This window comes from Chelonoidis abingdonii, chromosome 14 (assembly GCF_003597395.2).
Source record: "Chelonoidis abingdonii isolate Lonesome George chromosome 14, CheloAbing_2.0, whole genome shotgun sequence".
In the NCBI taxonomy this organism is placed as follows: domain Eukaryota; kingdom Metazoa; phylum Chordata; order Testudines; family Testudinidae; genus Chelonoidis; species Chelonoidis abingdonii.
In genome coordinates, this window is record NC_133782.1 from 8,557,376 (window position 1) to 8,566,416 (window position 9,041).

Genomic DNA, 9,041 nt, shown 5'->3' on the forward strand with positions numbered 1-9,041 from the left:
GCTGCTGAAAGCCAAAGCTGAAGAAATCACGGAGGTTTGGTAAAGTCACAGAATCCATGACTTCCATGGATTGTATCCTTAACTATAATATTATCCTACAGTCTGAAATGAGCCTGAACGTTGTCTTCCCCCCAAATACACAAAGTAGTTAAAAAAACAGAATAGGGCTTGATTGTTGTAAACAGAGATGGAAGCAAGTAACATAAAGCACAGTCAGTGGCACTGAAAGTTTCACCAACACACTCGTGAGGTCATCAGTGTGATTCAACACTGACATGCAGAGACCATATCTGATGTGAGAGGGTAGTTCAGTCTCAACGACAACCTGCCCTAGACTTATATACCTTTACTAATCTCATATGCCACTGAGTCCCTCTTTTAAGCTTTTTTCTTAAAAACACACAACACAATATTTTTAAATGCACCAAAATGTACAAAAAAACTTCAAGTTTGCCAACCCCCTCCTCCATGTCAGCTAAAACTCCCTAAGAAAGAGTCATACTAATGACGTCTGTTTAAAAAAAATTAAAAACAGAATCAATGAGCTATATTTTCATAATGACCATTTTGGGGACAATTTGCTTACAGAGGACAAATTTAAAAAAACAACAACAGATCTTTTATCCTAAGAAGAACAGCATTAAGCAATTGGTACATGAGGTATAATAGCAGGACTACCCACCCATTTTGCGGCAGTACGTAAGCACCTCACTGTAACCCCACAAGAATCCTGAGCTCTTAGCAACACGCAAATAATCCACGGGATGGTTTTGAATTCTTATCGTTTGCATACCACTTACTCTAGCATGTTCAGTAAAAGAGAAAAGCAACACATCCATTTGCTCATATATTTTGCTAGCATGGCATCACGCCTAATCATACTTAACATTTTGTGACCAATGCCATTACTTGACCATTCAAGTTTAAGGACTACAGGAACACTAACTGTACATAACAGCAAGGCAGAAAACAACACAGAACAGTAAAGCATAGTTACAGGTTTAGTTCATAGGCATCAGCACCCAGAAGCATCTCATCAAGCATAATTCCACTGCTCATCAAATATATCCAATCATACGTTTCTTCTGTACAAGGTACTCCACTATCAGCCATTTCCATGGAGACCTACTCTTGAAGCATCACGAAAATAGCCACAATACAAAAAAAGTCAGCTGTTGCAGCCCTAGCGACTTATCAACATAGTGCAAAGTGCTACCAGTAAACAACCACGTTTCTATATACACATCAGCAATTACTGGGACAGAACCCAATTGTGTAGCACTAACACATGCAAACAGTCCTACAAATTACTTACTTAGGGCTTCACGACTAGAACTTACTGAAAATTAGTAAAATCAGAGTTTCTACTATGGTGTCATCTCTTCAAAAGCAACATTCATAGCACAGATGTTTATGTAAATGGGAATCAGTCTAATACGTTTGTGGTCTTCAAGAATTAAAGTATTAAGAAAGTTTAACTTCTTGACCTAGGATATCTATTTCTATTTATAATAAAATTTTAATTAAAAAAGCTATTCCTCTTACTTTCAGTCCACTTTATTGGCTAATCAGTTTGCAACAGTGTCAATAACCCTGACACTCAGTCACTAAGAAATGTATTGTAGTTTCATTTGTAACTCTAGAGGTACAGTAGACAACACTCTTGTTTTATTATAAACAATTGTTTAGCAACATTTGATTTCTGAAAATTTCTAGAAAAACCTCTTAAGAGGAAAAAAAAAATCACAGTTCAAAACAAAGAACTCTCCCTTCAGTACATATATCTTTACCAATACTATTGAACAAACACCACAATTACCATCAACAAAGACAGCTATCATCTGAAACTTTGATTCCCAGATTTATAATACTGATAATGATAATATGGAAAGGGCCAAATTTAGAAGTGCACGCCCATTTCTGCAACTGCATGCACCATTAGCCACAATGCACGTGACTGCTGTATCTGCAGATACAACGAAATGGAGGTACTCAAACTCAGGTACATTTTGGGGGTGAAAGTGGTCTCCTACCCACTGAAAATTTGGGACAAAAAATAAATAAGCTTATTAACACCGTTAGATTTTTAGACAACTTTAGAATTCCTAGTTATCTTACCTCCTACTGGAGTACTTATAAAAGGTGATAAAATGAAATGCTTGTACACAGTAAAATACACTGAAATACTTTGCAGAATTTGCCAAGGCCAGGATTTTGTTTTCTAAAATAAAGGGAAAATAAAAGTATGATTAAACAAATTTAAAAAACAGGCTCTGTTTATTCTTATACCTCATTAATCCTGAAAATTAAGACATTAGTTTTGTACATCTGGCTCACAGTGCATTTTTAAAAGCATATCTGAGACCAATATTAAATCCCCATTTGACACATTCTAGTTGTTTAGCATACAATTTGCTATGTTGAGTCTTTTAGAATACAAAGAAAAACTATTCTGTCCTCCCACTCTTTCTGGAAATGAATTATTTAAAAGAGTGAAGGTTGAGGGCAATATCCTACACTGCAGAATCCTCAGCAATACATGCCGGAAGATTTTAAACAAGATATGTTTGTATAAAATCCTACATTCATTTACAATCTATTCTTTTACATTATGCTCCAGAAAGTATTCAAAATACTGCATCTTCCAATAAACCCTGTCTACAAGCAGATTTACCAGTTCTCTCATTGCTCACACTCCACATTTCTTTCATCCAGATGAGGAAGTTCCTCTGACAAGCTTGTCAACAACCCATTTAATTTAGAAAAAAAAAAATCTTGGCTGTTCTGAATTACAAATGTAAGGCAGATTTCTAAGTATACTTACGGCATGTTTTGGAAAAATAATAATTCATGCAAAAACATAGAATGCAAAAATCACACATACTAGTTATTTTACAGAGAATATGACAAGAATTGTAAACAAACACACTAAGAATCTGTGACACTATGGTGTCTAAGTATCTAGAGCAGAAAATTCTTTTCAAGAAGTATTTTAATAAATCAGGTGACAAAATCAATATCGACTGAAGGACAAGAAAAGAATGCTGACGTGTAAGAGGAAGTCTTAAATAACAAGGAGTTTGATGTAACACTGGTATGTTCAAGGGCAAATTGCCTTACAAGACACATGAAAATGAGGTTATTCACTTAAAACTTCAGAGTACTTACGTGCAAATCCTGGTTTCAAGCAGTTAGCTATATGGAATATATTTATATCTGTGCAAAACTACTTAAATACTATACAGTGTCTTAAGGCCAAAAAAGATTGCTGAGTGTGCTCTGAGACACTAAATGAAAGATATTGGAAAGCCTATTTTGTATTTAGTTTGATGAGTACGAAGTACAAAATTCATTTGAAAAAGAAAAAAAGAGACACATGCAAGTAGCATTATATAGTTTTATTTATAAAAGCTGACAGCTAAGGTAAGAAATTATTTTTAACTGTTGTGGAAAGCTACTGAGAACACGGTAATTGTTCTTAAGTATGAAACTAAGAAAACAAGTATAAATATCAAACAAAGAAAGCAACTCTGAATGGCTACAACAATTAAACCAAGTACATTTATGTAGCCAGTAACGCACACAATTAAGCTTTTGGATCAGTCTCAAGTCTCTCATCGTCCATCTATTTTAGGAGTACAATCTATAGAAAATTACTCCAGAATGACGACTGTTCTTCAACTATCCCCAGAGATGGAATCTGTAATCTAATTAGCTTTTTGTGCCTTTTAAGTTCCGTGATCTGTTTATGAAATTGCATTGGCATGTCCAAGGAACTAATTTTGGAAAAACTGTGTCTTCTGCTTCATGAAATACATGCCACATGTATTGAGAGCAGCTGTTTCAATATTTCCTTTTCAGAATTCATCATCAGATTGCCTTCGGAAGTTAAGTCAAATGAGGTGTGCTGATAGGCAGCTTCCCTGAAACTTCCCTCAAGAGTCAGAAGGCAGCTACACGTCAGTTTCTGCTCAATTCTCTCACCATACAGCCCAGAGAACAACTCATCAGTCTTCCCAGATTCACTGTTCATTATGTTCAGCACACATTCATTTAAAATTCAGGTGCTATAAAACTTTTTTTTTGCTTTAAGTCAATAAGAAGATACAAAGGTTAATACATTTCCTATTAGACCATTACAAAGAGTCACTCACACAACTTGAGTGAATAATTATTTTGAGGAAGGCTCTGTCTACACTAAATGAAAAGGCACCTGTAAGAAACAACAGCTTATAATGCCTTGTGCTTCAGTGCTACTTCAACCAGTTCTCCTATCCCTGCCTCACAATGCCTCAAATTTGGAAGTTGCCAAAAAACTCCTGCTTCCAGCAAGCACACTGTGGCATTTCAAGAGTCCCAAAACAGTTGTAAGATGTGATGCATATGGCTGCCCACAGGTGTCAATGTGAATGCCACAGGGTAGATGTGCTCAACTTCTGCAAGGATCAGTAAAAGAAACAGCCATTCATGCAATCAGTAACCCTGAAACAGTAGACAATGCTGAAAAAAGGGAGACAGATGTGAGCAAGACAGATGGGAGAAAAAGATGAAACAGTGATATTGTGATCCTAAATACACTGCAAATCAAGGTCCTCTTCACTTCTGCTACTTGAAGGTTTAAACAAAACATGTTTTAAATCAAGAAAATATTTATTAGCATTATACATACATTTGCAGATATTCATTGGTGGAGCTGCAAGACTGACACAGGCACACACAAAACCATATGTGCTTCTAGGCACGCAGTTTTCAAGTTCTGGCCCGTAAGTGTTGCAGGAAGACAGACCATACCCTCAAGGAGTTCACAAACTAAATGAATAGACAGTATAAATAAGATTAAAACCCATATTAGACAAATGGCCACATACTTTACTTTTTTATTAACATGCCACACAAACCTCTGTGAAATATAAAAACAGCCTTTTTCAACTATTTTCCAGGTTACCTGCTACTCTGCAGAAGCTCTGCAAGAGAGGGATGCTGGGGTCAGCTGGAATAATAGAGAATCAAGGGGCATGTACTGACAAGGACTGTGAGTGACAGTTGGGGGGAAAAGACAACTTCAAGCAGGAGGCAATATGCACCCCATGCTCCTCTATCATGCTGAAACCAAGCTCCACTTCTGCATATTATAGGAGCATAGTAGGCTCTTTTCCCTGCCTTACTTTCCTTCCCTAAGTCACACAGGAATGGAACTCTGTTCTGACTTGACATAGGATGTCAGCTGTTCTCCTTACAAAAGGTCTTCAGCACCTTCTGCCAGTTCTTGTTCCCAACTCCTCCAGATTAGAAGCCTTCCAGTTTAAAGAAGAATTTGTAATGAAACACATTGCCCCACATGGTGGTAAGACTCAGTGCATCTCTGCAATGTAAATTAGGGGCAAAAGGGTCTAGCCATACGATTTCTATCTAATGTTATTTGTTTAGCTTTACCATCTTATTATATATGGAGCCCTAAGACAACCACCAATAAGCAGCTATACGAAGCAGTGACCCAACACACCGAAGCATGCAGACTAGCTCCATTTCTCCTGCGTGACGGATAAGCTCTCCAGGGAGTGCACCTTGCTCTTTCCCCTCAACCCACCTTTCAGGATCTTTTCTACCCATTTGCCTGCAATAGAAAGCGGCCTCACCCGAAGTGACTAATCGGGGCCTCCTCCCCCACCTCCTGGGGATGCTCCAGGGGCTCCCCCCAGGGTCGGGGTCCCGGTCTGCCGGGCTCCTTCCCCGGGTAGCAGGTCTGATAGGGGGCTTCTCCCCCATGTCCCCCTCAGGGAGACGGTATCTCAGTCTGGGCATCTCCCTTCCCCGCCCCAGGTCTGGGGTCCCTCCCCCGCCAGGCGGCGCACTCAGGGGCCGGACGGCGGAGGGTCCCTGCCCCGGGCTGAAGGAGCCCAGAGCGGGGCCTACTTTTCCCGGGCGAGAGCCTTAGTTACCTCCCCGCGGTCCCACCCGGGCCCCGGCTGCGGTGGTCCCGCCAGGGCACAGGCCGCGGGCGCCTTCTCTCACCTGGTCCCGCAACAGCCCCGGGCCCAGACCCGCTGACACCAAGGCGGAAGTGCGGCCCCAAGCCTTCGCCGAGTGACAGCCCAGACAGCCAACCGGAAAGCCGGGCGAGGCTGTGGCAACCCCAAACTGCCTAATCAGTGCGGGCGGGGCGGGGCACATGCTAATAAGATGCCAGGCCCGGGACGCAGAGGCCCGACCATCACTGGCGAGCCTGCTGGCCAATGGCGTTCCAGGAGGGCGTGTCTATGCAAATATGGGAGGAGAAATCTGCCCTAAGCTTGGCTACTGCTGGTACGTTTGTAGGAACTGACACATCCTATTAAATGTAAATCTGCTTAGACTGCACTGATGTATATTTTACATCTAGTGAAAGCAGCAAAGAGTCCTGTGGCACCTTATAGACTAACAGACCTTTTGGAACATGAGCTTTTGTGGGTAAATACCCACTTCGTCAGATGCATGTAGTCCTCTGACAACGTGGGTATTCACCCACGAAAGCTCAAGCTCCAAAACATCTGTTAGTCTATAAGGTGCCACAGTATTCTTTGCTGCATTTACAAATCCAGACTAACACGGCTACTCCCCTGATACTTTACATCTACTGCTGCATATTCACATGTCACTGCATCTATTGTCTTTACTACACTCTGCACATAGTGGCATCTGGTATGTATTATATACCCTGCTTTCAACGTGTCTGTGTTATGAACTTCGTGTAGTTTTGCATACTCCATGTATTTGGATGCACTGCATAATATTTTGCATATATTAAATCTCTTGCCTAACTGCATACTATGACACTTTGCATATTATGTCTTTCATGTGTCAAATGTATACAAATACAAGAATGTATATTACATAAAACCTGCATGTTTCATTATTATATAGCTATATTCTTGTGTTACCCACTTATAAATATTCAGTATAACATTCTAACTTTCCTACAGGTGCTAAATGCTCAAACTACATATACTGTATCTTCTTACATTTGTTACATATACTTCCAAATATATACTTATGTACAGATTGTACATTTTTTTATATATCATATTTCCTGTTCTAGATACACATGCGCACACACAGAAGTTTTCATACTGTTTGTCTCTTCAGGCCCTAATATTGCAATTCCTTATGCATGTGCTTAACTTTGCGCAGGTAACTCACTTCAAAAGAAGTGCTCCTGTTCTTTAAGTAATTGGGACTGTATTGAGTATTGCCAACCCCTAACATTCAAAATCATGAGTCAGCACTTCAAAAAAAATAATATTCACCACCACACATTTGGCTTAATCATGAGATTTCTTAAAAATAATTAGTATTAGGTTCATTTTATTTGCCTTCCGATTTCTGAGCCCTTAGGGTGCACTTGGCTTCATATTTTCAAGCTTTTCTCCACCCCCCATGAGGGCTAGAAACAGTTTTTTTCAAAAGGAAAGCTGAGATTCTCATGCATTTCATAAATCCAGCATCTAAGGAAAACCCCAAATATCACATGACTTGCAATAAAATCACAAGAATGAGCAACATTGCTTTATATAGCACCATAACTGTACAGAGCTATATGGTACCTTAACTGTGCCAAACAGATAATGTCTTTGTCCTGAAGAGCAGACAGCTAGATTAGTGATTAAATCCAGTCAGGCAACAATCTCTTACTACAGCTGATTCACAAAACCTGAACTGCAACAATATAAGTGAGTGCGGGGCGGCGGGGGGAGCAAGACATCCACAGCTTAACCCAATGACCTACCTTTAATGTGCCTAAACATGTGGCATGTTACAACAAACAGATAGTGATCTTCTGTCACCAGTTTTGATACATTCTGAGACAAGTTATGCTCATAATCAAGCCTTATTTGCAAGCATGGCAGCTTTGAGCGTGGTCTGCGTGAGGAAACTTTAGCACCTGCCCTCCAGACATTCTTTTCAGATGGGAGAGCTAAGCAAGCCAAAGACATTTCCATTTATCCAGTAGGTGCTCCTCCAGCTGCTGCCTGCAGCATTCTCCACCTGAGGCACTTCCCTCTCCTGCACTGGGTACCGCTGCAGCCCAAGTACAGTCTTTCCTTACACAGAGGGTATATCTACGCTGCAAGCTAGGGATGTCAGTACCAGCTTGAGGAGACACTCTCACACTAGCTCTGATTGAGCCAGGGCAATAAAGAGAGTGTAGCCAAGCCATGGGAGGGGCTAGACACCCTGAATACATAGCCCAGAGGTCTCAAACATGCAGCCTGCGGGCTTATTTCCTGCAGCCCGCCAAGCTCCCCTACCCCCAATGTCCCATGTCCCCGCTCCGCTGCCTGCCTCCAGGCACTTCCCACCTCCAAACACCTGTTTGACTTCCACCGGGGAGGAGCCAGGCACTCAGGGGAGGAGGTGGGACACGGGTGGGGACTTTGGGGAAGGGGTTGGAATGGGGCAGGGCCTCATTGAAGGAGTGGGGGTGGGGGCGGGGATGACTTTTGTATCTTTATATGAAAAGGTGTCGATGCTGCCCTCGGGCCAATGTGCTAGTCCTCATGGTGATTTGACTTTGAGATCCCTGACATAGCCCATCCAAGGCGCTAGGCACAGCCTCCGGGCTGCTAGCCCCTTCCGTCACTGAGGATGCTGCAGCTACATGCTATTATACTAGGGTGATCATAGGTCCTGTTTTGACCAGTCCCTTTATTAAGCCCTGTCATGGCAGTCCTGACTTTTTTGGCAAAAGGAGGCATTTGCCCCATTTGTTCTTGCCAATTTGATCAATTTGTCAAAAAAAAAAGTGGGGTGCGGTGTGGTCAGAGGAATGTGCAGAGATGCCACTTCCACACAGAGGGATGGGGGGCAGGCAGGGTTCCACGCAGGTTCGAACGATTGGTGATAGCCTGTCACAGGGGGCCCGCAGGGTGAGTGAGTGAGTGACCGGTGCCAGCTGGGGTGGGGGGGGAGGCAGGCGAGCAGCCAGGGCCAACCCCGGGATGGGGAGAGGGCAAGCAGCTGGGTGAGGAGGAGGCGTTGGGCCAGCCCTACGAAGTGCCCCATTT

General features: G+C 41.9%; 1 protein-coding gene across 6 annotated transcripts in view; it reads right to left on the reverse strand.

Annotated features, from left to right (window-relative positions):
• OSBPL2 (oxysterol binding protein like 2) overlaps positions 1-6,113 on the reverse strand; it is a 52,731-nt gene extending 46,618 nt beyond the window's left edge. For 3 of the 6 annotated variants that reach the window (XM_032802268.2, XM_032802262.2, XM_032802263.2), the window contains exons 1-3: positions 6,013-6,113; positions 4,670-4,809; positions 2,119-2,221 (exon numbers count right to left, since the gene is read on the reverse strand). The gene's annotated coding sequence lies outside the window, so the exon portion shown is untranslated. Of the gene's footprint in view, positions 1-2,118; positions 2,222-4,669; positions 4,810-5,939 lie in introns of all 6 variants that reach the window. The other 3 variants (XM_032802269.2, XM_032802266.2, XM_075072230.1) reach the window with 2 other exon arrangements.
• Between the last annotated feature and the right edge of the window lie 2,928 nt (positions 6,114-9,041).